Consider the following 27736-nt stretch of genomic DNA (forward strand, 5'->3'; position numbering starts at 1 on the left):
GGGCAGTGGGGAAGGAGGGTTCTTCCAGAGTCTGCATGAGTTGCTGATGGTGACAGGCATGACCAGCTAAGCAGAGGACTATCCAAGGCCAAAAAATGGAGGAGAATCGGGGGACATCTGCAATGGACTGGGACGACAGATTTTCTGAAAAGGAACCAAATCAGTGCCAGAACAGGAAAATGCCTAACAAGGCAACCCTGCTAAAAGGTGGCTCGGGGGCTGGTTGGGGTTTTTCACAGAAGTTTGAGCTAGAAGGGAACAGGGGGCAGGTCTCTTTCTTCCCCATGTTTGACTAGGGCAAGTCTTTTCTTCCTAGGAAGTACAAGCTAGCTAAGGAGGGAATAGCTTTCCAAAGCCTGCAATTAAGCAACTGGGGGAGAAGGGAGGAGGTGAAAGCTGTGTGCATTTGACACATAAGAAACAAAGGACTTTTAGACAGAGGCATAATAAATACATGCTGGATATTTTTGTTAAGTTAAGCTTCAATATTCACATGTGCATACTTAGAACAGGAACAAGGCAGTATACAGTATACGAACACAAGCTCTTCGTGTTCTTTATTGTAATTCTTTGTAAGTAGTAATAAATATCACCTTGATGAACATCGCAGTTCTGTGTATGTCTGGATTGGTTCTTATCCTTACACACCCTCCAACAGACACAAGAAAATATTTTTCCTCTGTCATCTCACCCACCAAATCTGTATGTTTTTCCTACTTTGCAGACATGTTTGCCCTCCACAGTTCATCTATCCTTTTTTTTTTTGCACTGTGTGTACAAATGCTTTACAATTCCTACTGAAATTGCTACACATTTGGCAATCTTAATTACTGCAGATGAGTACATAATATTAACATTTGTTGTTACTGTTGCAGTTACTGCATAAACTGGTAGAGTAGGCTATGAGTATTGGAAATATATGAGTATTAGAAAAGACTGTTCTAACATTGCCTTTGAACGGTTAGAGTTTAAATTTAGATAAAAACAGAGATTTTTAACTGGAGTAAACTAAAACTGTTAGGGACGCGGTGGCGCTGCAGGTTAAACCGCTGAGCTGCCGATCGGAAGGTCGAAAACAGGTGAGCTCCTGTTGCTAGTCCCAGCTCCTGTTCACCTAGCAGTTCGAAAACATGCAAATGTGAGTAGATCAATAGGTACCGCTTCGGCGGGAAGGTAACGGCGTTCCGTGTCGTCATGCTGGCCACATGACCCGGAAAATGTCTACGGACAACGCCGGCTCTAAGGCTTAGAAACGGAGATGAGCACCGCCCCCTAGAGTCGGACACGACTGGACTTTACGTCAAGGGAAACCTTTACCTTTACCTAAACTAAAACTGGGTTTAACAGAAAGGTTATATATATTAGGGGATTAATAAAATATTCCTTTGGGGGGGAAATGTATTTGCCACCAGTGTAATGTATTTATTGCTTTGTTTGTTTTAAAGCATGTTTACTGCACACTTCTGATACAAACCTGAAGTGCAACTGAACATTCTAGTTAAAAAAGCAGATTGTCCTGTGGATGGCTGAGATTATCTAAAGGACAAAAAGTTATAGAAGGCAGGATGGAAAAAAGAAGAAAGAAAATTCAGGCACCCATGTTTAATGTTCCAGTTCTTCTAAAGACTAGCCGTGATGGAAAGAGCCCAGGTTTCTTGATGGAACTAAGTGACAATAGTGGTTACGGAGTAACAAGACCAGAGCTGAGCCAGTTTGATGGAACAGTCTTGCTTCCCTTCTTTCTCTTTATTGCAGGCTAAGAATTAGCTATTGTCTTCAGTGCTGTTTGTCAACTCCTCTTTATTTGAAGGAAGGGTATGCTAGACACATTATAAATAATACATAATATTGAGGTAGGGTGATTCTCATATCATAATAGAGTTAATATTCCGCAGGGTGGACTTTTAACAGATCATCTCTTCAGCGGAAGAACAGTAGGCTTAGTAACAGGATAAACAACTTCAAGATACTGCAGATAGTATTTAAAATAATGAGTTACTGTTGTTCCATTTCTGAATCAGATACCTTCTCCACTGCATAATTCATCTTGAAGGATTAACTAAAAGAATATAAAAATGTGTAGATGACAAAACTCATAGAATTACCATTCTGTTGCACCCGGCATACTACTAGATCAATAGGACTTCCTTAAATGCAAAAGAACGATATTTATGACATCTTTCTATGACTTATAGGGAGTATTATAGAGCTCCCCCTTAATGCTTTTTAAAATTTTAGTTAAAGACCAAATCCTGCATGCTGAGGCACTTTGCTCAAGAGTTTACACTAAAACACCTTAATTTGGTACTAAAACAACTATTTAATTAAGTTTCTCTCTTTCTAAAGCAATTGCCTCTTCCTTCCTTGCCAGCTTGTAAAGCCAATTCTCTTTGCCAGTCTTGGAAAGTTCCAAAAGAGCAGACTTGGGATTGAAGACCCACTGATTTTAGATCCCTCCCAGCCTTCCACCATGATCCCAACACCTTTGATATTTAAACCTGCTTCAGAATTGTTCTTCATTTATTCCATGACATCAGCTACTACTGAAGGGACTTATTTCTTTCTAACAAAAAACTAATGAGTTGAAAATAGTGAACTTTCCAATTTCTATCATGTTGGTCTGCAGCCAGCAAGGCTTTAGGACTTGTTGGAGACCTTTTAACAAGAGCATTGGATTGTTCTGCCTATCACCACATTACTTGAAATATTCTTCTTTTAAAGTACTCCCACAGTTTACAATAGAGAGCAGTATAGCCAACATTACTGAAAATCAAACTCTTGACCTTCTCCTTCAGAAATTCTGAGATCTCTGCCAGGCATTCCCACAAGATTTATTATTGTATTTTACTGGCCCTGGTAAAAAATATGGTTTTTAATGGTAGATTGCCTATAAAAAGTGTTTTGGAGATTTAAAAGGCATGAGATAGCTCCATTAGAACAAAAATAAGTAGCACAAATTGGGTCCAACTCCACAAAATTTAAAATTTGGGTTCTTCTATAAAATTCAATGAAATATTAATATTAATCAGTGGCATATTTAACTTATTTGAAAACTGGATCATTTTTTAACATCCCCCTCCTCTGTACCTTCTGCACTATGCCACCAACCACCAAACAGCTAATCAGTGCACCTACAGCAGTAACCTGACTCCTCACTCACCACCAGCCTCCTTGTTGTCTTCAGTAGCACCCACCTTATTGTCTGTACCCTGTTCTGCCCTTGCTATGCCACTGATGGTAATAAACATCCCCCCAAAAGTGATCATCAGTGTTGGAGGGTAAGCAAGGGATCAAATGATGTTGTGCGCATCATGACTGTTGGAAGTCCTGGCAAATCCAGCATGCCTCATTAGCATATGGATTGGTTGCTCTAGGATGCAAACTCTCAGTGCTATTGAGGAAGCTCTTTGTTGCCACTTCCACTTCCTCTCCTTCTCTTCCTCCTTCTTCACCAGGAGCGAAGCACATGGCTGTGTGCTGCTCCATCTCTGGACACCATGTGGTGTGCCTGGAATACCCCCTTTCTTCCACGCAGCTCTTAGCAGCTGTAGGGCTAAGGGTGAATTATGCATAGGGACAAAAGAAGACAAAGATTTCATCTTTTTCACCAAACATGGATGTAACTGGACCAAGAATAAAAATGAGTAAGATATTATTTCACTTACTTTTAAACCTACTATGTCTAAGCATATAATCCTTTATGCTTGGAAGGGCTAAGTGTGTAAGATCAATAACCTGTGTTTCTCTGATATGCTCATTGAAGCTATTTAAGAATATATTCTTTTTCTGTGTGCAGCTTCTCAGTTGGAGGCTGTTTATCTTCTGCCTTTAATTTCTTTGACCCATTATTCTTTTTCTGTGTTTTGCATAATGTTACTTACCCTAAAAGGGAACAGTGTGATGGGTTTGTATGTATGTATGCATAAAAAATGGTCTCTTAGCAGAGATGACAAAACTGAAATGTCAATTGACAGAGAAATCTCTCATTAGGAGAGCCAGTTTGGCCTAGTGGTTAAGGTGCTGGGCTAGAAACCAGGAGACTGTGAGTTCTAGTCCCGCCTTAGGCATGAAAGTAGGCTGGGTGACCTTTGGCCAGTCACTCTCTTTCAGCCCATCTCACCTCACAGGGTTGTTGTTGTGGGGAAAATAGGAGGAGGAAGGAGTATTAGGTATGTTCGCCACCTTGAGTTATTTATAAAAAATAATAAAGGTGGGATAGAAAATAAATATAAATAAATCTACAGAGGCTTTTCTTAAAGACTGGAGTCTGTTTATGATTACATTATAAAAGTAGAGAAAAATTGCTTGATGATAAAGGTTTATAGATTAAATAAGGGGAGATAATAGAAAATTTAAATAGTGATTACAACAATATAAAAGAATAAGAAATGGTTAATGGACCTGTGAGGAAAGTGAAGGACGGACATGGACTATATTTTTTTAAGTTAGATGTTTAGTTTTGTATTCGCAAGTTTATGTTCTGTCTATGTTTCAGTATTGTGTTTTTATGTTTATTTTATGTGTAGAATTTTAATAAAGTTTATATTAAAATGGTCTCTCAAGAATTTGTAGTTGAGGCTGCTTTTATCATTTTTTGATGTAAGAGGTCTATAGCCTTAGTTCTTCATGTTATTTCAGATCTGAAATACAGTATGTTAAAAATAACATCATTTCATTGAACATTACGGAAAGAAATAAAAGAGATCAGATGAGATTTCTGCCACACACTTTAAATTATTATGGCCATTTTAACGTCTAATATTTGCAGAACAATCTACACAAATGCCTTATTTTTAGGGAGATTCTTCATGGACAGGAGAGTCATTGAAGTGAAGGTTTGCAGAAGCAAATGTAATGAATTGTAAAATATTATGCTAATTGTTGTTTGAACTTGCAGTAATTGCTGTCTAAATTCTGTTTGGCAAGCACTGATTTAACTTCCATTAATTTTATTATGCCTTTTGCAGCCATCACTGTAATGGCCTGTTTGGTTAAACAACTAATCTAATTTGTGTCATTAAAAGAGCATTTTCTTAGTTCTAACCGAAGTGAATCAGAAAGCTCATCCAATGTTCTGGCAGGAAAGTGCATACATATACACATTTTCAGTCACAACACCCTAATAGAGGATTAGTAACTGGCTTGATTGTAGATTCCATTGAAATTAGTTTAAAAATGCATTAGTTAACAGACCAGTTTTGCAGGACCGATTTAGAAATCAATTTTTACTCTGAAAGCATGCTGTCCCACACACATTTATTTCTGTATGCCAGTGTCTGTGGCTCAGTGTCTTGTACAACTGCATGATCAGTGTTTCTGCCCCTATGTGGTTTACAAATTATGTACGAATTCTTGCAACCCTTTATATTATTGATACTTATATGATTATTATTGATCATATACGTGCCTTGATTATATTTATCAATCTTTAGTATAAAACACTGAGTTGTGGACTGTAATGTAAACATTTTACTGCATGGTTGGATGAATGAGGAAATTTACAGAAGATAGAAAGACATAACAAGAAGCAAGTTAAGAAGAGAAAAATCTGTGAAAAGGGGCTCAGTTGGAGAGCCATAAATATGATAGACTGGAGGGTCAACACTGGATTTCAGGACCTGTACTGACTTTCCAGACAAGTAGGGAAACCAATCAAAAGTAAGCAGGCAAGTTGCCTAGAACAGGGTTCCTCAACCTTGGCAAAACTAAGCTGTGTGGACTTCAACTCCCAGAATTCCCCAGCAAAGATGGCTGGGGAATTCTGGGAGTTGAAGTCCACACAGCCTAGAGTTGCCAAGGTTGAGGAACCCTGGCCTAGAAGATAATATGAAAGAGACCCATAAACTCTGTTTTGCAAAGAAAGGATGAGAAGATTCCAACTACAGTGATGCTCATACGTAATTCATCTTTTCCATTTTGCCTCACCCTTGCCTTGAGTTAGATATCCCCAAGTGTAATGATGTACAAAAGACTGATTAATTGAATGAATAGGGAATTAGAATGTAGATTCGTTACATTACAAAAAGCTAAACCATTTTACTTATTGATAAGTAATTCCTTTGTACTGAATTGAATTTGGCGTTAATCTCGAATTTAGGTTACTAATATCCATCTCCATGGGTCCTAAAGGGCAGGCCTGATCATTCTTTCCCATCCTGCAATAAAATAAATAACAATGTGCATCAGCTTGTGCATAGAAGGGGCACTTAAGTTGCATCTGGTCTCAGGGCTGCAACTAGGGTCTGTGTCACCCAGGGCCAACATGGATTCCACACCCATTTTGGCACCCCCCAGTGTGCATTTTGGTGCCCCCCCAGTCCGGGGCCCAGGGCACATGCCCCGCTTGCCCACCCCACCCCCCCGTCTGGTCTTTTTAAAAGTCTGTGCAAAGTAACGGAACACTGACCCTTTTCTGGGTCTTGGGAATCCTGGCAAACATCTGCTCTTGAACTTACTAGAGCTCCTGTTTGGCTCTTGGGCTGCTCATGTCCCATCACACATGGAAGCTTATGTGGTAGTACTGATCTTCCAGCAGAAAAGACCGATCTATTTCTAGGGATGTTGCCAAAAACTGAGTTCAGTAAGTGTACTCTTGATCTCACATGAATAGTTTGGGTCTGCTTGAATAGGAACAGAATTAGTTTCTGCTGCCTTATCATTTCTTGAGAATAGGAGGTGACAAGAAGCTTCACAAGCAACAGTCCATGGGCCAACAAATAGGTTCTTTTTGAAGGCCACTGGTACCTTGAACAAGTCATGTCTTTAGTTAATTTTAGACTCTGGACTTAAAACAGTTTTCCAAATAGGTTAGTCCTCATCTGCTGCATTTGGAGGCCCTGAAGGCACCACTTTAAACAAGCAATGCGTGGAAGTGGAAGAAGACAATAGAATAGGAAGGACAAGAGACCTCTTCTAGAAATTTAGAAACATCGGAGGTAAATTCCAGGCAAAAATGGGTATGATCAAAAACAAAGATGGCAAGGACCTAACAGAAGAAGAAGAGATCAAGAAAAGGTGGCAAGAATATACAGAAGACCTGTATAGGAAGGATAACAATATCGGGGATAGCTTTGACGGTGTGGTCAGTGAGCTAGAGCCAGACATCCTGAAGAGTGAGGTTGAGTGGGCCTTAAGAAGCATTGCTAATAACAAGGCAGCAGGAGATGACGGCATCCCAGCTGAACTGTTCAAAATCTTGCAAGATGATGCTGTCAAAATAGTGCATGCTATATGCCAGCAAATTTGGAAAACACAAGAATGGCCGTCAGACTGGAAAAAATCAACTTATATCCCCATACCAAAAAAGGGAAACACTAAAGAATGTTCAAACTATCAAACAGTGGCACTCATTTCACATGCCAGTAAGGTAATGCTCAAGATCCTGCAAGGTAGACTTCAGCAATTCATGGAACGAGAATTGCCGGATGTCCAAGCTGGTTTTAGAAAAGGCAGAGGAACTAGGGACCAAATTGCCAATATCTGCTGGATAATGGAAAAAGCCAGGGAGTTTCAGAAAAACATCTATTTCTGTTTTATTGACTATTCTAAAGCCTTTGACTGTGTGGACCATAACAAATTGTGGCAAGTTCTTAGTGGTATGGGGATACCAAGTCATCTTGTCTGCCTCCTGAAGACTCTGTATAATGACCAAGTAGCAACAGTAAGAACAGACCACGGAACAACAGACTGGTTTAAGATTGGGAAAGGAGTACGGCAGGGCTGTATACTCTCACCCTACTTATTCAACTTGTACGCAGAACACATCATGCGACATGCTGGGCTTGAGGAATCCAAGGCTGGGGTAAAAATCTCTGGAAGAAACATTAACCATCTCAGATATGCAGATGATACCACTTGGATGGCTGAAAGCGAAGAGGAACTGAGGAGCCTTATGATGAAGGTGAAAGAAGAAAGTGCAAAAGCTGGCTTGCAGCTAAACCTCAAAAAAACCAAAATTATGGCGACCAGCTTGACTGATAACTGGCAAATAGAGGGAGAAAATGTAGAAGCAGTGAAAGACTTTGTATTTCTAGGTGCGAAGATGACTGCAGATGCTGACTGCAGTCAGGAAATCAGAAGACGCTTCATCCTTGGGAGAAGAGCAATGACAAATCTCGATAAAATAGTTAAGAGCATGGACATCACACTGACAACAAAGGTCCGCATAGTTAAAGCAATGGTGTTCCCCGGGCTGTGAGAGCTGGACCATAAGGAAGGCTGAGAGAAGGAAGATCGATGCTTTTGAACTGTGGTGTTGGAGGAAAATTCTGAGAGTGCCTTGGACTGCAAGAAGATCAAACCAGTCCATCCTCCAGGAAATCAAGCCAGACTGCTCACTTGAGGGAATGATATTAAAGGCAAAACTGAAATACTTTGACCACATAATGAGAAGACAGGACACCCTGGAGAAGGTGCTGATGCTAGGGAGAGTGGAGGGCAAAAGGAAGAGGGGCCGACCAAGGGCAAGGTGGATGGATGATATTCTAGAGATGACAGACTTGTCCCTGGGGGAGCTGGGGTGTTGACGACCAACAGGAAGCTCTGGTGTGGGCTGGTCCATGAAATCACGAAGAGTCGGAAGCGACTGAACCAATAAACAACAACAGACTCTGGACTTAAAACAGTCTTCCAAATAGGTTAGTCCACATCTGCTGCATTTGGAGGCCCTGAAGGCACCACTGCATGTATGCATCCCAAGATTGTACAGTTTATTCCACACACGCTTTACAGCAGCCGTGGATCATCATCCTCTGAGGGTCACTCTGCGGGAAGGGAAAAGTGATTATATTCCTTCATGGCAGAAGCAATCATGGCAGCCTTCTGCAACCAGATTTCTTAGACCGGGTTCCCCATCCATTGCCTCTGGATGGGGGAAAGGGCTGCCTTTAAATATGGCTTGGCCAGTTGGTGCATTGTGGGGACCAGCGGGAACAGCATAGGTCTAGGATTAACAAAGCGAGCGCTTAGCCCAACCTACAGCGACAAGATGCGCCAGGTGCACAGGCCATCCTCCCTCTCGGCGGGGCCTACCAACTGCGTTCCGCGCGTAAAATCCTCCGGGCTTCGCAGCTAAGAGCCGAAGTCAGCTCCGCACTGGGACCGAGCTAGCTGCTTGGCTCCTGCGGCCACCAGCGGGGAAGCCAAAAGCGCCAGCCGCCGCGGCGACGGGGACGGCAGCTCCAGTGCCGTGAGCGCGACGGTTTGCGCGGGAGCGGGCCGGCGCAGAGCAGATGGGGAGGCTGCGGCTCCCTCCGCCACCGGAGAGCCCTTAGGCGCCGGGGAGGCGCTGAGCAGAGACCAGGCTTGCAGCATGCTGAATCCCAGCGGCCTGGACAAGGCGCTGAAGATGTCTCTGCGGAGGAAGACCAAGATTCACTCGGCAGCTGGTGGGTGTGTGCGGGTGTGGTGAGTGAGATTGGGAGGAGGAGAAGGAGGAGGGAGACGCCGGTTTGTATCCCTCCCCAGCCGCTAATCCTTCTCCGCGCAGCAGCAGAGCCCCCCGTCGCCGACCCCCCCCCCCCGGATTATGCATCTTCCATGAGAGTCATGTTGGGATTTAATGGCAACGTTACATTCTCTCCGCTTCGCTCATTCGGTGAACTCTCGTCCATGTGTGTGTGTGTGCTTGTGCGTGCGTATTTATGTGTGGGCGCGCGTGTCTCGCCTCCCATTTTCTGCGGTCCGCGGGAAAGAGCGGGGAAGAATAGCGAAGGAAGGGCTCTCTTGTCACCGTCTCTCTGGATCGATCGCTTTCCAGTTTCGCTTTTTAATGCTCTCCACGGAGCAAGAGAACATTTGGAGCTTCTCTGGCTTGATGCTGGTTTAGCTGTTGGAATTGCCCATTGGAAGCTCTACGTGTGGGGTTTGTGTGTGTGTGTGTGTGTTTACACTGTGTGTTTCACAGCCCCTTGAGTTTAATGGGATTTACTTCTAGATATAGATGTACAGGATTGGCGTCTTAAAAATAGCTTTGTCCTTTCAGTGCACACAGATTTGAAAGGGTGGTAGAGCCTAATAGGCTGTTGCAGAGGGCAGCTTCAAACAGAGAAGGGGTCCTATTTCAGACCTGCAATACGCAACCAGCAACCACCTATTACAACTGTACTGTACCACCATCACCACCACGACCCCATGATCTTCTCTCCTTTCTCCTTTTTGCATTCAGATTAAATGAAAGCACAAACACCCAGTTTTTATGATAAGGGCAAGGATGATGCAATACCCAGTCCAGTTTGGCCCACAGATCCTTGAGCAACCTATCAAAAAACAAAGTAGTGCTTGTATAAACACAACAAAATTAGTACTGTATCTCTGCCTCACTTTTTGAGAGCTGTCTCCAGTCTGTCATTCTCAGAGGAGCTGAGCTACCACTGTCTTCTTTCCCAGCCTGGCTGGGGATGATGGAAGTACTCTGGAGAGCACTAGACTGGGTTAATTTCATATTGCAATACTAAGGCTACAATCCTGAGCACAATAATTTGAGATGAAGATCAATTTGGCAAAATGAAACTTGCTCTTAAGTACAATAAGTGCAAACAGAAGGAAGCTGCACTAGAGATAGCTGAGTCAAGCTTTCTGTAGGAATACCTTTTTAAAGCCTAGTTCCTGGACAGAACTTTATTCTAAGAGGATTAATATCCTCCGCAGCTCTCCCCAACCACAGATTCTCCTGTTTAGAAATCAGACTTGGAAAAAAAGGTGCACTTTGTATAAATAGCTGCCTTCTGGATTACACTGTGCAGAATTCCTAGCCAGTTTGGTGTCAATGGAACTTTCAATTATCTGAATATAAAATATGTCTTGTACTGCTAAGATTTGAATTAGATATACATTTCAGGAGTTCTGTGCATGTCTGTATGTGTATAGTGTCTGGGTGTAAGACAAGATTTAGTAAAGAATCTGTTTCCTATATTGGACTTACAAAGGAGGCTTGTTAAAGCTTTGAAGAATTTTGGGAGAAGGGACAAAGAAAAAATGAAAAGAAATCAAGTTGTAGGACATTATTTGAAGGGATCATTGTTAAAAGTAAAAGGAAGGAATATAAAGTTGATTTATTTGATCAAGGTTAAAATAGATATGTTGTTATCTCTGGTAACCCTTAATGGACTTCTGCTGATCAGGACTGAAATGATGAGGCTTTACGGATTTGTTTATAGGTGAGAGATGGGATATGGGAAGAAGAGATCATTTGTGGTATTTTAAGAGAAGGTGATAAGTTTCAACAATTGTTAATACTTGTTGTGATGGAGGGGGAAGTCATTTCTTTATATATTACTTTTCTTTTTCTTTACTATATTCCCATTTCTTATTTTTTTCCTATTCTATTTTTTCTGCACCTTCTATTTTTCTTTTTATTCTTTTCTTTTTTTTAGTTTGTATTAGTTCTTTATTGCTGTAAGTGTAATTTTTAATAAAATTACTACTTAAAAAAGCTGTTCATAAAAAGGTATTATTACACCCTAAAGATAAGGACAAAGAATCAATCTGAATGTCTTTTTGCTTCATTTGTGGGAGTTTCCTCATGGATTAATGATATCTGGTAAAGGTATCTGATCCCTAAAATCACATCAGTACAGTCAGGTGGGGAAGAAAAAATCAACATGTGAGCCAGTATATCTGTAGTAAAAGTTTGTATCTGTATTAATTTGAAACAGACATTCTTTATATAGGGAGTGGCTGAAATTTTACCTCCCCCAAGTCTCTACTTTTGAAACTTAATTATATTTATAGGATTAGATAATTTAAATGCTCTAGAGATGCCAATTGCAGTGCTTTGAAGAAATACCACATCTTGTTTTCCATCCGAAATCCTATTATTATTATTTATTCAGTTTATATAGCCACCCATCTCACATACATGACTCTTTAATATATTTAATATATAGCTAAGTTCTTTTTATACAATTGACTGATTTGTTCATTTTGTTTCTAGTTGAACAGTTTTTAAGCTTCTAATCTTGTAACTGTTCTATTGTTATTTCTTATATTTAGATCTTATCCAATCATACCATTCCACTGGTGAAATGATATCTCACAGCAGAACGAATTGTTCCTGTCCCCTCATACCCTCTCCACCTGAAACAGATATATATCCAGTTAATATTTATGCTTACTCAGAAAATGGATGAATTCAGAAGTTGTAAACAGGATTTCAAACTGCCAGCTTCCTTAGTGGTTAAAGCCAATAGCTTTGATTTAAATCAATCCATTTTGTTGCTTTTCATGATTATTTCAGAAAATAGAAAACTATCCCATTCTGCACGTGTCAGAGGCCCATGAGAAAGGTCCATAGCATTTGAGAGAGCTGGATCTAGGCATGAAAGGCTGGCAAATGTTGGGAGAATAGACACAATCCAGTCAGGGTAACAGAATCAGAAAGGTAAACTGTCAAGTGCAGAAGTTGAAAGGGCTATTAGAGTCAGTACCATGGATAGCTCCAGTTGATTTTTGCTGGCTGAAGGTGGTGATACTTCTCCAGAGCCTGGTCACCGCTCATCCCCAAAAGAACCTGATGAGTGTGGCAACCCTTGGAAACATTATGCCCCTCCTCTGTTCTAAAGAGTGAAGTAAAGGAGTTCCAACTCCTTCCACTAGTGAGAAGCACCAAAAGAGGCTTCATTGGTACGTCTAGCACTGGATTTGTAAATTTGTAACTGAACGTGTCAAAGGACATAGAGCAATACGAAATGTCTCAGGGAGCTGAATAGCATGATTTCCAGGGTGTGAAATTTTCAGAACTCCTCACTGGCTTCTTTTATGTTCTTAATTTTTCTCTTCATTGGAATTCTTAGCAATTATGTTTCAGTATCCCCTTTCTTAGGAATTCCCACCCAGTTGAAACCCTTTTTCCCATTAGTTTTTTCCATCATGGAATCATACTTGATGTTGCTTGGAGTTGAAGTCAAAGGTATGTATTTGACTTAGATTCCCTTAAAATGAAGGACTCCAGAATCACATTATCACTTTCCCCCAATATTCCTGCTACTTCTTCCTCAATTAACTATTTTCTATTAGTGTCAAATCCTTTGTATGCCTCTAATCTGAAACAGGGATTGATTAAACAAGAGGAGCTGGAGTTTTAGCAATTCCAGGAAATCTCAGGGACAACTTCAAATGTTGTATTGTTGGTTATTGTTAACTACTGTTGGTTGAACTGGTTAGATTGCACAATCTTAACCAGAGTGACACAAATCTCTGCAAGCCTGGGATGTCTCCTTCTTGAATTCTCCAGAGTTTTTATCATTGTAATTTTAACATTGCAAAAGGTTAAAAAGTTTTAGATACATGATTGGAGGATAATTAATTCTACTTAAGTCTAAATGTGAACAAAATCTAATTTAGCTTTTGTTTTGGCTCCAACGACTACTTTTTAGAGTACCACCTTCAGCACAGTTGTAAAAGGCCTACTGTGGCTGTCAGCCCAGAAAAACATCCACAGACATATCATAAACCATGCTGTACTGGCCACGATGTTTGGATTTATATAATACTTACCTTATGACAAAACCAAATACATAAGGCTTAGAATTATATCATTGGAAAGGATCTTGGAGGTTTTATTGTTCTATCGTATTCAGTGAATGACCCACCAGTTCAGCCAAAGCTTTTCAGACAGATAGCTGTGTGCTCTTGCTTAAATACCTTCAGTGAAGGAGAGTCCCACTTTCCAATGTTCTACTGACAGACAGCTCTAGGACATTTCTACAAAAGTTGGTTGAAATCTGCTCCCTCCCCCCATTTTCCACTATTTCCACTATTAGTTCTACTCCTGCAGCTGAGCAATTGTCAGCCTTCCCAGGTAGACCAGACAGGAGACATGACCAGATAACCCAATTCTACTTTATTGTCAGGCTACATTAACAGAATCTTGTGTTACACACACGCTCCCAGGTTTGGCTTATGATCATTCATCCACAGCCTGTTGAGGCACGCAGATCTTGTCAACCCCCCCTTGCTTTCTACCTGGATTTTCCAGATAGGTGCGGCTTGAGCAGATAAGACACACAGCCCTGGTCAACAGCCAGGAAATAATTAGGGACAAACTATAGGACTGCAACTAGGGGGGTGCAAGTGGGGCATGTGCGCCAGGCACCCTGCTAGGGGGGCAGCTAACACCTCCCTCACCAACCCATGGGGAGGCGTGGAATCCATGTTTGCCCTGGGTGACACAGACCCTAGTTGCAGGCCTGGACACACACAAATAACTTTCAACCAAACACTGAGGCATAACGGGTTCTTTGAAATACATGGAGACCCAATGAATTTAAAGTAACAGCAAAACTTTACTGGTTGCAAGGTACATTTGCTCTTCCTCACATGCACACACATGCTAATTCACACTTACGCACATCCTCCCAACTAGGCTGCCAGGCACTAGCTAGAGGGATGGAAGCTGCCAAGTCCAAAGATGACTCAAGGAGTGGTTGGGTTCTGGGATCCCTTTTATCCCCTAAAGCCCTTGCTTTGTTGATGGGATTGGGGTGGGGGTTTCCATTTGCTCAGGCCCCTTTGCTCAGGCCCAATCTCCTTTGTCGCTCAGGTGACACATTTTTTTTCCTTAATAACTTGCTTCCTTCTTGTCCACCTCCCTGAAGGGATCTTTTAGACAAGATCCCTCTCTGCTTTTGTCCTCTTCTGCTCACATGCCTGCTCCATATTTAGGTAATGGCAGCTTCAGCCTAGTCTCACACTTGCAAGTCTGAAGTACAGATTTCCCACCATCTCTTTTTACAGCATGATAAGTTAGTGTGAAAGGGACGCGGTGGCGCTGCGGGTTAAACCGCTGAGCTGTCGATCGGAAGGTCGGCGGTTCGAAACCGCGCGGCGGGGTGAGCTCCCGTTGCTCGTCCCAGCTCCTGCCCACCTAGCAGTTCGAAAACATGCAAATGTGAGTAGATCAATAGGTACCGCTTCGGCGGGAAGGTAACGGCGTTCCGTGAGTCATGCTGGCCACATGACCCGGAAGTGTCCTATGGACAACGCCGGCTCTTTGGCTTTGAAACGGAGATGAGCACCGCCCCCTAGAGTCGGACACGACTGGACTTTACGTCAAGGGAAACCTTTACCTTTACCTTAAGTTAGTGTGAGAATCCAGACTGCTTCTGAATCAGAAAACGAAACTCTTTCTGAGTCAGAGGAGGAAATAGAAACTTACTGGGCTGAAACCGGGAAAGCGAAACCCAGAGATGAGTCAGCAGCGTGGGAAGAGTCACAGGTGCTGATTGGTCAATTTTTGGAGGAGGATTTGAATACTCCAATCAGTGTGCACCAACAACGGGCAGAAAAGCACATGAAGGAGAAGGCAGCCTGATTGGCTGTAGAAGGGCCAGGAGCACAAAGGATCATCATAAAAAGCAGACACGCAAGGAGCAAGCTGCCGGAGACAACCGATCCTACAAGCCTGCAGCTTCTGCAGAAGAGTCCTTAACAGTGTCGGAGACAGCGTCTGTTACCAAAGAGGAATCAGCGCCAGCATTCTCTACTGAAGAGGACTTGAATCCTACTTCTGCTGCCACTGAGGATCTTCTCCTTGCCGAACCCAGCAACCTCAGTCTCGTGTCCAGCCTTGGACCCCCGCGGTCACCTTGTGCGCATTCCAGGCACGCTTCTCACCCCGTTTCAAAATTCCAGCCATGTCCAGAGTCTCCAGTCCACCCTTGTCATGTCTCAAGTCAGCAGCCTTGTCCTGAGCCTTTGGTGCAGCCTTGCAACATTCCTAGCTCGCAGCTTAGTTCCAGGTCTTCAGCACAGATTCAGGGTGCTTCTAACCTCCGGTCTCATGGAGGCTCTCCAGTCCAGTTTAGCCATGCTTTGGGTGCTTGACCTTGTTCAGGAGTTTCACACCTATCTAGTTGTGAACCCAAATTACTACCTAGTCCAGGGCTTTCAGCCGAGTCCAGCCTTGCTCCAAGTTCTCAGCCTTGCTCTGAGTTCGTAATCCAGAGTATCCAGCCTAGTCCAGGGCTTCCAGTCAGGTCCAGCCTTGCTATGAATTTTCAGCCTTGCTACAAGTCTTTGGTCTCCAGTATCCAGTCCAGCCTGAGTCATCGAGTCCAGTCCAGTCCGTTCCTTAGAGCCCAGAAGTATCGAGGGGGCTCTGGTCAGCCCTGCCCAGTGTTCCAGTGTCAGCCTATTTCGTGTGGTGTTCCAGTTCGAGATCATTTGACTTCAGCTTCAGTAGCATCTCACACTCCAGCTTCTCCCAGCCTTCCAGTCTCCGTTAAAGAGTCCTGCTCCGCTGCCTTGTTGCTTTCTCCTCCTGCAATCTTGCCGGTTTCCTTGTTGCTGACCAGTTGGTCTTGACTGAACTCAGTTCTTTCTTGATTCTAAGGACTTAATTATTGTAAATAGTTATTTAATAAAGAGTATTTTTGATATTTAATCTGCCTGGCTGCCTTTAAGTCTGAACAGGACAGTTAGGGAGGTTGCTTTCTGAGTTTCTTTCTCCTCCCATTATGTGGCTGTGGGCTATGCCCTCTCTTATCTGACCATTCCCTAGGCAGCATCTCTTCCCCATCTCCCAAGGTCATTCCCACATACCATTACATCAATAGAGAATATGCCTGTTTTGACTGCTGCATAACAGCAATTTCAATATTTAGGGACTACTGTCATGCCCCTCCCCTTAATTGTTTCTTATTCAGGCAAAACATATACAGCTCTTTGAAATGTTATCATAAGTTTTCTGATTTCTTACAATTGTTTCTCCTATTATGATACACGTTCAATTTAATTCCACTTAAAATGTGATACATAATTGCTATGCTACTAGCATGCAGCAGAAGGAAATGATTTAAGTATAATCTTAATTTGCATATACAGTACTTTGGTGAGCAAAATACTGCATGCCTCAAGCCACCCTAAAACTTGTTTTCAGAATGGCATAGGATATACCAAAGTTTGCATCCCCAAGTGTCACGATCCAAATGATAAGTAAGAGGCTTTTAATGGATTTATATTTAAATTATTCCCTAAGAAGCTTACATCTCTTCCCTTGTACCCACAGACAGCAAAAACATGCATCTTGTTTCTTTCTGGCTCTTTTAAGTTTACTAAAAATAATCCACTGTCAATATCACAGTTGATGTTACAAAGTGCATTTTTCAAAAAGATCACCCAAGGTCTGCAAAAACTTAGAGGTCAAATATCAGCACTATTAATATTGATCAAAGAAAAAAGCATTGCTGAAATCTCTGTGATCTCCAATAAAAGTCAGAATATCCTTGGTTCAAAGCAGTAATTAAAGTATCTGTTTTCCAGGTTACAGAATGGAAGTATAAATGTTAGATGTAGTGGTGCAGAACTGTAATCTTTATGCAGATCTTTTGTCATCTGTCCTTGCTTGTACGATTACTGTTCAAACTTCATGGGCTTCTGTGTCTGCAAGTGAAACTTTGGCCTTCCAGAGTCAAACTTGGATCTTGGGCTTCCAAAATGCCCCTCTCCATTCTGATCTTTTGTGTCAGATGAACAAACTGAGATTTTCCTTTTTCCAAATTTGCATCACCTCGTAGTTTCTTACTACACACTGTAATTAATGTCCTGGTTGAGAAAAGAAGTCTATAGCCTAGCCACAAAACTGAGTTTCTTGAGCTAATCACCAGTAGGGAAATGTGATTTTTTTCTTTACAAATGTATCAATACAGAAATGATATTAAGACTCCTTTTTGGTCCCCTGACAGCCAACTCTGCAGTGAAATAGTTATCTAAAAAACTGATTCAGAAAATTAGGCATATTTAAGTCCTGTTTAAATCAACAAGAGAAATTAATCAATGAGGCAGGTTGATCATTACTAGCATATTCCAAATTTCTTTTAATGGACTTAAGTGCTACTACTTTTCTTTGGATCAATGATAAAGAAGTCTGTTGGAATGTCAATTTGTAATAGCACTTTAAAAATATTTTCTTAAACATTTCTTAAATGTTTAAGTATTCTTGGTTAATTATATATTGCTTTTGTGATTAGTGAAAGATGCTCATACATCACAATAAATACCAGTACGCAAAACATCTTTTTCTGTTATACTTAAGCCAATACTGTCTAACAAATCATGGCTGGTGGTGAGAGGTTGCCCAACTAGGCTCTGATACCATCATTTGAAGTTGGTTTTTGAACTATTACATCAGGGTTTGATTTTATATTTAAATTGACAGTCCCTAAGCACTACAGGGACGCGGTGGCGCTGCGGGTTAAACCGCTGAGCTGTCGATCGGAAGGTCGGCGGTTCGAAACCGCACGGCGGGGTGAGCTCCCGTTGCTCGTCCCAGCTCCTGCTCACCTAGCAGTTCGAAAACATGCAAATGTGAGTAGATCAATAGGTACCGCTTCGGCAGGAAGGTAACGGCGTTCCGAGTCGTCATGCTGGCCACATGACCCGGAAGTGTCTATGACAACGCCGGCTCCAAGGCTTAGAAACGGAGATGAGCACCGCCCCCTAGAGTCGGATTCGACTGGACTTTACGTCAAGGGAAACCTTTACCTTTACTAAGCACTACATGGCTTTGTCCTTGGAGTTTGGGAGAACATTTCAGGATTCTCAGAGAAGAGGAAGTCACACAAATCACGGAATCTTGGTTGGCAATCTATGTCTGGCATAAGCAGAATCCACATCAATATACAACATCCTTTTGACACTGGCAGGACTTCCTCTTGATGCCTTTTCTGAGACGCCATTTCACTGGCACTTCACTTGCCTGGATGAACAATGGGCAGTTTGTGTACCTACTATTTTCATTTCCAAGACTTTCCCCAATGTTATGTTACTCTGTTTCAGCACTTTATATTCGGAAAAGATTCACATGACTAAAACTGTATGTCATCTCTTTATTTAAAAGTACTTCAACAGGCCCTGTAGAAATGATGGACACCTTAAATAAACATTGAATCAATGGCTGTATGCACATAGATATTTCTGTCACGCTTCAGTCTGCTACCATGCAATTGACGTATCAGAGGAAGTAGGCTTGGGCTATCAAAGGCTGAACTACCACTGTTGTAAAATGCTTCTGATTGACTGTTGCTATGTTAGCTTCAAGAATCATTTGGTTGGATGCTCCTAGCCACATGCATTTCTTCCTCAGGACCTGATCCTGAACTTCATACCTGGAACCACAAAAGAAGCCAACTTGCATATGAAAAACATATTATATTCCATTATAGCAGAATGGAAAGATTAATGGTTTATATAGCACACATATGCTGAAAATGGCTTCAGTTTGTTTGTTTGTTTATTTATTCATTCGTTCAATTTGTATAGACACCCATCTCACATTTGTGACTCAGTGTGGCTCTCATAATTAAAAACAACCACAAAAACAACAAACAACATGCAAAACCAGCATGACAAATAACACCATTAAACTCAGGTAAAAACCATAAAACATATGGTGGGAAATTACAAGTCATGCATCAATCAATACAACCCTCTAGCTGTCTTCACAACTAGATCCCCAAGCACAATGACAAAGCCATGTCTTCAGAGCCTTTTGAAAGGCAAGTAGGACTGGGGCCAATCTAACCCCCAGGGGAATGATATTCCGAAGGGTGGGCACCATGGCGGAAATGGCTCTTCTCCTGGATCCCGTCAGATGGGATAGATCCCTTAATTAGGTCCCTTAATAGACAGGATCCATAACTTGCCTCTTCTGCTGGACCTGATGGGATGGGTAGAGATGGTCCCTCAAATAACCTGGCCCCATGCCATACAGGGCTTTTTAGGTTATTACCAGCACCTTGAATTGAACCCGGAAGCAAGCTGGTAACAAATGCAGCTCACAGAGCAGAGGTGTGATGTACACTGACTGAGGAACACACATAGCTGTCTGTGCTGCTGTATTTTCCATCAAGTACAGTTTCTGGATGCTTTTCAAGGGCAACCCCATGTAGAGCACATTACAGTACTCCATTCGGGAGGTAACCCCAGCATGAGTGACTGAGAGTAGAGCCTCCCAATTCAGGAACAGGCACAATTGGCACAGAACACAAAATTGTGCAAAGACTGTTCTGGCCACGACTATTACCTGCTCTTTGAGCAGGAATCATGAGTCCAGCAGGACTCTTACATTGCTCACAGGGTCTGTTTGGGACAGTACAACCCCATCCAGCATCAACATCACCAGTTAAAAATCAGATTTACTTCCCTTTTGTTCAGCAGATAGTACCTTTTCTTCTGGGTCTGCTGCATTTGTTCACTATCTTACTCTTTTCCCTGCTGAGGGATCACAAGTAATGTTATTAAAAGCTTTATACTGAAAACCATTTCCTTATACTTTGTTTTCTCTTATATAGAAAGGGATAACTCTTTTTAGTTTTCTTCCAAAGCACCAGCATATTTGCACAACACTTTTAGAATGTTATTGGTTTTTGCATATGTTTATGTGATGTGAAAGGTGAAAGGTCCCCTGTGCAAGCACCGAGTCATGTCTGACCCTCTGGGGGGATGCCGCTTTCGTGACGTTGGCAGACTATAGTGGGGTGGTTTGCCATTGCCTTCCCCAGTTGTCACCTTCCCCAGCAAGCTGGGTACGCATTTTAACAACCTGGGAAGGATGGAAGGCTGAGTCGACCTGAGCCGGCTACCCGAGAGAGAATCCAGCTTCTGCTGGGATTGAACTCGGGTCGTGGGGAGAGTTTTGGGCGCAATTCTGTCACCTACCACTCTGCACCACACGAGCTGTGTTTATGTGATAGAGCTGGCCATATAATCTACCTAGACATTCTCCTGTTCAGATACTGAAAGAATGGATCCACTAAAGTAAACCTTTCAAGCATGAGGACCCTTTGAACATTACAGTTCTCCAGATTACAGTTACAGTTCTCCAGAAAATACATACAAGTTGTATTTTGAGGGTGCTTGTTTGCAGATGCAACCACACCCTTTCTGTTTTGTTGCTGTTGCAGATAACCAGGAGAGACTGGGGCTTCTTTAAGGCCCAGTGGGGCCTCAGCACCAGCAAGTGTGAGTGTGTATAATGGCTGCGACCTCGTCCCAGGCAGTGAAGTATCTTTTGGTCAACATCTTGTGCCAGCAGAAGAGCTGTGCAAATCGGATTTTTGTTTCATTTTGTTTTCCATGTTGGCGTCTGTCATAGACCCTTGCACTAATTTCCTAGCCTCCCAGGAGTCCATGGCCCACAGTTCATAAACCACTGCAGTAAAGCAGTTCCCAGGAGAGAGAGCAAATGGGGATTAAATGCAGAACTCTGTGTGCAGATATCACCTTCAATTTTTACCTATTCTTCAATTTCAAAGAGGAAAAATTTGGTTAAATTCTCCTGGAGGGGGTATGATGCTCTTGCCCTTACTTAGTTATTAGCTGATCAAGGAGTACGTATGTGTGATAATCCTGAGTAGCCTGCAGCTTCTTTATCTATTGAAGCACAAGAGAGACTATCATGAGATAATTTGTCCCTTTTTTTCATATTGAGAAATGTGGGCAACTAGAGGGGATTTAAAGCTGTGGAAACAGACGGAACAGAAAACCTCCAATCTAGGACTACCTTTTGCCATAATGAACAATCAAGGAAAAACCTCACCAGGAGAACTTGGGGAGAAACTCTTCCAGCTGAGAATAAGATAGAAATTAAAAACCATAAATAAATGAGGTAGAAAAACAGAAGCCTCTTTTTCAGGGGAAGAAAGTTTTTCAGCAATTGCATGTCAGCTTTCAATAGAACATAAATTGCACTGGGATTCTAGCGCTTTGCATGCCATAGATTATTATGGTAGACAAAAGTTGTGTGAAGTACAGACATTTTTCTCTATTCTAGCCATCAAAAACCTAAGACCAGAAATTTAAAGTTAAGAACATTTTTGCTATCAAGTTTCAATAGTAGTAACTTTTAAGTTCCAATAGCCAAGAATATATGAGGCTTATTGTTGGGTTCCTGGTGTTCTCTGAGCTTGGTTATTTTCCTGCAGATGTTACATTATCAAGCTAAATAGCATCGTCAGTGCATGGGAGAGTGGAGTTGTTGGAGTCTGTGGGCTGTTTATATGTAGTCTTGCTATTCTTTGCTGAGGTGTGTTTTTTTCCCCTTGAAATGGAGGTGCTGGCCTTAAATAACTACTTGACACGCCCCTTTCATCAAGGTACATAATTTGTGGTGAATACAATTCTATCCTCTGGAGAATCATTTTAAGTTCTACAAGTCAAGGTCAACCATTTCCTTTACAAACCATGAATTAGAGCAGGGGCCCCCAACCCCCGGGCCGCGGACCGGTACCAGTCTGTGGCCTGTTAGGAACCGGGCCGCACAGCGGGAGGTGAGTGATGGACAGGCGAGCGAATTTGCAGCCCGAGTGTTTGCAGCTGCTCCCCATCTCTCACGTTACTGCCTGAGCTCCGCCTCCTGTCAGAGAAAGCGAGCCCATTGGTTGCTATCTCCAAATGGCGCAAAGAAAAAAGAAAAAAGTTGGGAAAAAGAGGAAGCGCTTGAATCATCCCAAAACCATCATCCCCCACCCGGTCTGTGGAAAAATTGTCTTCCATGAAACTGGTCCCTGGCGCCAAAAAGGTTGGGAACTGCTGAATTAGAGCAAGATAGCCTGGTTTCTTCTCTGTAGCTGCATGTAGTTCTCTGCTGGCCTGGATATGAAACTCTAGCCCTCCAAGGGCACTGTATCATTTTGCAAAGATTACACATGGAAAAGATAAGTTAAGAAATTAACTGCAGAAGATAACATTATGAAGACTGGTGAAGCTTTATTTGTGAGTTGATTCTCAGCTGGGTTACTGTATATGTCTCCAAATAGAATAGCATCTAAATTAATTAATTAATTAATTAATTCAGTTGATGCACTGCCTGACTCCAAACCAACTCTAGGCATTCATCTGCTAAAAACAGATATAACTGCAGAGAAAGAAGGGATGATTATTGAACAATGTTGCATTTTTGTTTTCTAGTTTCTTGGAACCATCAATCAATCAGTCAATCAATCAATCAATCAATCAATCAGCAATGTCACATTTTTAGTGCCGTCCAGTCATGGCTGTCCCAAAATGACAGCTCAGGTTTTCAGATATCTGGAGGACTCATATTTGGCAGGTTCCCAGCCCATTACTAAGTACCAGAAACTCTTCTGGAGAAAATTAGAACAAAAAAATGTAAAAACAAAAAAACCCACAACTACTTGAAGTGTGTGTGTATATATAGACACACAGACACGAATATTTTGCTTATTCATCCTTTCAGTGGAAAATGACTTTCCATAGAGGAAGTCAGAAATGGATCGACAATTTTTTTAAAAAGCCAATTAATGGATCAAAGACCAGGTTCTGAATGCAATAGATAATTATAGATAGCAAAGGCAGGATTAAAATAGAACAGAAGAGCAAGTATAGCATGTCCTTACAAACAAAGCAGTTGAAAACTAAATTGCTGGAAAAAATACTAAGGCAAAAGGCAACTTCAGTAGGACAAAAAAGAGTAAGACGGGGTGGGGGAAAAAAGGGAAGAAACTGAAGGTGTGAGCTAACTCAGAATAAACAGTAAACCTTGATAGTGATAAGGCTTCCTAGCTGAGTATTTTCAGATTCTGAGATTTGGAATGAAGTTCTTTTGGGCTGAATTTAGCCAAAACCGTGTATATCAAACACCTAGTTTTTTTGTGGAAGTGAGGCTAAGATATGTATACCTCAAAATGACATCAGGTGAAAGACATAGGATCCAGGGTAGGTCAGAAGGGAAGTAGACAGTTAGGTATATATTTGAGTGTGGCAGATGCCTGAACTGGGGCTTTCTTAATTTAAGTGGATTGAGAATCATGGCTGAAATGTGTGATTAGAAGAAACTCGGAAAACCTAATTAAGGTTATTTAAGGCCAGCATATCCTATCAGTTATTGGCATGCTGTTTTTCCATGGCATGCTAGGCACTGTTTAGCTAAAAAACTGGGGCTGGACTGGAGAGACCAAGTTTGATTTCTCACTCAGGTCACGTAGGATACAAGGTAACCTTTGTGAGAGTACAAAATGGGGAAGGACCAAGTAGTCCTTGTTTTGAGTTACTTGAAGAAAGGATGGGATAAATAACCAATGACAGAACTGAAGACAAGAACTTTCAATATGTTTATCTGGGAATAATCTCTATCAAAGGCAGAGAGGAGCAGACTTCCAAATCAAAGTCCATAGGACTGTGCTGTGCGAGTGCAATCTTTTGCGCACACAGAGAACCCAATGAGTCTTGTTAAAACATTGGAGCACCATCTCCCAGTTTGCCACATCCATATGTGTCCTTCAGAATTCCTAGCTACAACTGGCCATGGACCATTCCTAGCCCCAACATGGCAGCATGGACAGACTCAGCCATAGTTTTAACTGGGGAACTGTCAGCATCCCTACTTTGAAGCTTTTGCTATCATTGCTCATCTCCAGAACTGGGGAAGTGAATGTTAGTGCTAGATCCATAGTGGATGTCCATTTAAGCATCCCACTGGGATGCCTCTTCTGTCAGAGCCTGATCATGCATCTTCTCCAACAGCATGCTCCTCTTCCTTTTTTGGATTGGCTGCTTCCTTGGGGAATCAAAGAGCAGCACAGGAAAATTATGCAAATTGGCCTTCAGAAACCAACACAATACTTTAGAGCAGTGTTCCTTGATCAGGTTTGTTGGACTACAAGCCTTGTTATCTCTATTTCTTCTGTGAGGGGAAAGGCTGCTCTAGATAAAGATAATAACTGAGAGCCAGTTTAGTCTAGTGGTTAAGGCACCAGGCTAGAAACCAGGAGGCTGTGAGTTCTAGTCTTGCCTTAGGCATGAAAGCCGGCTGGGTGACCTTGGGTCAGTCGCTCTCTCTCAGCCCAACTCACCTCACAGGGTTGCTGTTCTGGGGAAAATAGGAGGAGGAAGGAGTATCAGGTATGTTTGCCACCTTGAGGTATTTATAAGAATAATAAAGGCAGGATATTAAATAAAATAAATAAATATCTGGAATGCCTCTTGTGCAGGCCTCAAAGAAATGAAAAGTGGAGAAGGCTGAGCTAACAAGAATTCCCATACTTTTTAATCACACTAGCCTGCTTCACATACCACAATACAGTTGATTTAAACAAGGTTTATTAAATAAACTACAGTGTGCTTGGTTTCCATAACAACTAAGCCATAAACTACATTTTACAAATTACAAGGAGGCGACACACTAAGCCAAATTCAGAAAAATGTATGATGGTTCACTTTGCGAATCTAGATGTTCCTAGTCTCTCTGTATTATTATTACTTTTTTTTGTAAGATCATTGATTCATTTTCTTTTTAACATACAATATAATCTTTAGGAAAAAAAATCTTTCCTATGAGAGCTTAATACAATGCTGAAACCCCATAAAGTAGTCAGGTATATTAAATTAAAAAGTGAACATGGAAGATCATATTTGATTTTGACAACACAGATTGGATTTTCCACTGCATTTGATTTTTAGGGCAGAAAAAAAAGGTTTAAAACTTTAAGTAGAACCACTTAATTAAATTATCTTCTTCTGCAGATACTAGTGCAACTCAATATGCAAGAATTTACACACATGTACACATCACGTAGAAAATATTCATTTTAATTACATTCAGTTTCTCCCGGACACTTACAAGGTGATGCTTCATTTGTTTCTAAATAAAGATGGCACCTTCATCAGCCCTGCAGAGAATGTAAAGCTTGATCTGTGTCACTTTCCCCAAGCAAAACATACCATGGACTCCTACAGAAATTCCTATTTGACAGCAGCAAGATTAATGATAAATGCATACAGAGAGAAATGAATAGTAACAGATCGAAGGAGAAAGGGGGAGGTTTTTTATTTAGTGGGATAAGAAATGAGAGACAATGCAGGTAGCCCTTGGTTAACAACTGTCCTGTTTAGCAATCATTCAAAATTACGACGATGCTGAAAAAGTAACTTTACAACTGGTCCTCAAACTTATGTCCATTGCAGCATCCCTGTGGTCAGGTGATCACCATTCGGGCACTTCGTAATCACTGCATGTTTTTGACTGTTGCAGTGTCCTTTGGTCACATATTGTGATTTGCATGCTTCACAGCCAGCTTCCAACAAGCAAAGTCAATGGAGAAACTGTCGTGGTCATGTTGTGACTCACTTAACGACCACAGGTGATTTGCTTAACAACCATGGCGGAACTGACATCTTAAGTCTAGTCTGGTCACATGATGTTTCACTTAATGACTGTGTCGCTTAGCGATGGAGTTGCTGTCTCAATTGTGGTCATTAAGTGAGGACTACTTGTAAGTAATATGCACCAGTTTCAGAACAAGATGTATGTGTAGTTTATTGAAGGGGGAACTGTGTTTCCCTAAATACAACTGTTGGATTGTCTCCCACCATTAAAACAGAAATACTGTGAGATTTGAAAACTTTATAAAAGATAGCAGACTTGGAGCCAATCATATGCCTAAAATACCCATATAAACTAATGAAACTTTATGAAACTCATAAAAGACTCATAAAAACCAAAGGGAATTTAGCTAATTATGCTTAGCTGCAAACCTGCTGATTTCAATGAGCCTAATCCAATGAGCACCGCCCCCTAGAGTCGGACTCGACTGGACTTTACGTCAAGGGAAACCTTTACCTTTACCTTTTAATCCAATGATGACCAACTCTGGATCCAACTAATCCTCCTTACTTTAGATTGTGTTCACATAACACATTTTTATGTGAGTTATTTGGTTTAGGTTTCGTATGTTGTGTGAACCCAGTCAATTCTGGCTTAGTTAACCAAACGGTATGAGACATACTAGACTTTATTATTTATGTATTAAATGTATATACTGCCTGACTCCCAACAATTCTGGGTGGTAAAAATGTTTAACACTTAATGGTTATTTCCTGTATTTGTAAGATTATAACCTACCCTTTCCCAAGGAATTCAAGGCAGTTTACATGGGGATCTCCCTTCGTTTTATACCTATGCCAACAACCCTGTGATACAGGTTGAACTGAGAGAGTGACTGGCCTACAATTATCCCTGACTTTCCATGGCTGAGGATGGATTTGAACTGCAATCTCCCCAGTGCTAGTTCAGAATCTTAACCACTACACCATACTATCTCCCAAGCTCTTGGTTGAGTAAATGATGGGTTCACATTACATATGGGTGAAGCATCTGATAATCAAAATTGGTGGCTTGATTAGGAAAAATACCTGTACTGATTATATGATATTAGATTTACTCATGCCTCTCCTTGCAAATGTACTGTGTCCCTTGTACATTTTTTTTTGTCCTATCTTAAAAGCATAATACTGAACACAAAAAGGACTACTATTTGCACTGGACGAAAAATGTTATATTAACCTTAGATTACTCTAAAGTTTGGGTCTCTAATAAATGTGTGATACATTAGTAGTGGATATTAGATGTGAAAATGGAAAATATGTTTGCTTTTCAGTATGTTCTCATAGGTACGTTTAATTATCTTTTTAAGAATTGTATTAATATTGACATAAATATTATCAAAACCCAGCTAGCTTTGCGATGTTTGCAATAGTGGTATTTTTGATCCAAGTATATGAAGTTCAAATAGATGTGAGAAAATGTTCCCTTTTTATAGGGAGTTGAAAATGCATAGTATACAACCTTACTACTTTTAATAAAAGTGTTCAAATATTTCCTGCTTCTTGGCATTGAGCCTTAAAACATCTTACTGGCTCTATACTCACCCCGCCCCAAGGCTCCAGGCTTTTTAACTTTCAAATATTATAGAATTTTATAGGATTTTTAAAACATATATCA

This window comes from Candoia aspera, chromosome 5, assembly GCF_035149785.1.
Source record: "Candoia aspera isolate rCanAsp1 chromosome 5, rCanAsp1.hap2, whole genome shotgun sequence".
Classification (NCBI taxonomy): domain Eukaryota; kingdom Metazoa; phylum Chordata; class Lepidosauria; order Squamata; family Boidae; genus Candoia; species Candoia aspera.